The 1,774-nt window shown below is 41.5% G+C and overlaps 1 protein-coding gene across 1 annotated transcript in view; it reads right to left on the bottom strand.

Annotated features, from left to right (window-relative positions):
- The window catches only part of LOC109376410 (disabled homolog 1-like), a 545,742-nt gene that overhangs the window by 512,637 nt on the left and 31,331 nt on the right, over window positions 1-1,774 (bottom strand). Inside the window, exon 2 of the mRNA XM_019632327.1 lies at window positions 1,474-1,547. The gene's annotated coding sequence lies outside the window, so the exon portion shown is untranslated. The remainder of the gene's footprint in view (window positions 1-1,473; window positions 1,548-1,774) is intronic.

The raw sequence follows: 1,774 nt of genomic DNA, 5'->3' as shown, positions 1-1,774 counted from the left end.
AAATTCACTCCACCTCAGAGAATAGCTTTGTGGATGTAAAAGCGATAATAAAAGACCAAACATAGTCCAGCTGCAAACGATCTATCTGCCGCTTCTCTCCTTTGTGGTAAATTACCAGTCTCCCCGAGGTCCGGCAGTTCCTTAAATGCCTGGTGAGCTCCTCTGAACGCCCTGGCCAGCCTACAGGGGAGGCTGCTCCCCACCCCCATTTCTCATTTAACGCTACTCATTAGAGGAGGCTGGGGCACAAGCCAGGTTAACATGTCAATAAGCCACCAAGGAAATGCAAAAATTGACAGCTGAGGCATCTCCGCTCCCAACCTTTTCCAGTACAGAAATCCTCAGAAAACAGGTTTCTCAGCCTCCTAGCCCGGTCACTTAAATAAGTAGTGACATTTGAGTCCCTCAGAGTAATTAATTTCCTCTGTCTCCAATAGCTCCTCATATTTTTTAATGAATTTCTACAAGTCTCAGATCTTCCAGCCTCTCAGCTCCCTCTCCAGTCCCATGGTTCCCCAAGGTCCCATAACAAATAGCTCCCACTTGTATTTGCCTTGCAAACTCACATAAACTGGAAATGATAAATACATTATCTGGGCTTTTTAACGGACCATTGTTTAATTTTCTATGCTTGTCTGGCTGGGGAAGAGATGAATATTAGCTTGTGGAGAATAAGATTTCTATTCCATTTGGGGGGGGTAGTGGTGATTGGGGGGTAATCTATGACAGGAAAGCAGCACTCTGTGCATCCTAATAGGCAGTGCTGCTAATTAAAAGTGTTGGAAGGGACATCCATCCACCAGCCTGTGATTCATTCAGTATCATCCCTGGTAAACAAGGGATAGATACTGGAATGAATGCTTCTAATTTGTCAAAAGAAGAGGCGTTTTCAATTGTGCCTTCCCAGCTCCTGGTATGAAGTACATAATTCAGTGTTGCCATCATTTAAAAGTTTAGGACCTCAGAATAATAGCACCTGCCCCTTAAGCCTGTAAATCTCCAAGTCTGTTTCCTGTGTAAACATGTATCTTACATACGGTTTGACTTTCATTTCCACAACTGAGAATGATTCCTTCTGTTGGTAAACATATTGAAACAGGGGAGCATTTGAAGAAAGAATGGTAATACAGTTGTGTTTAAAATCAAACCAATCTGAGACAACCTAATAGGAGAGGCTAATATCCAGGCAGGAAAAAGTAAGGATCCAAATGGCATTTACTAGGTACTTAAAAAGAAGAAAGAGAATCAATATTTTCTTTCTCTGACCACAAACACAGAGTAGACCAGAGAAAGGCCATCCTGAGCACCAGTTTCCAAAGGCTCCATGAACCCTTTAGGGAGAGTTTACCAAGTTTGTTTTAGAGAAGAACACAAAGCACAAAGTCCATCATTTCAAGGGAACCTAGAGACACATGAGAGCAATGATCCCAGGGAGGAAGAGTTTCCTTACACCAGCAAGACAGCCAGCTTTACCTGTGTGATGTGCAAAAGAACACCTCAGTCATGAAGACACAGAGACAGGCTCCACCACCATGTCGTGCTGGAAGCTGAAAACAAACAAAGCATGATGTTAAAGAAAGTAGCCATTAACTACTTAATTGTCTTGCTTTTCTTTCCTCTTATTCCTTCAAGAAACATTTACTAATTCAGGTGGGTACTAGATTTATTGGGGTGATCACTTTGTAAAGTATATAAACGTCTAGTCCCTATGTTGTACACCTGAAATGAATATAAGATTGTATGTTAACTGTAATTTAAAAAAAAAGAAAAAAAG

This window comes from Hipposideros armiger, unplaced genomic scaffold (assembly GCF_001890085.2).
Source record: "Hipposideros armiger isolate ML-2016 unplaced genomic scaffold, ASM189008v1 scaffold_1122, whole genome shotgun sequence".
NCBI lineage: Eukaryota > Metazoa > Chordata > Mammalia > Chiroptera > Hipposideridae > Hipposideros > Hipposideros armiger.
Note: the sequence above shows the minus strand (reverse complement) of the source record. Positions and strands in the feature narration are given on the sequence as shown.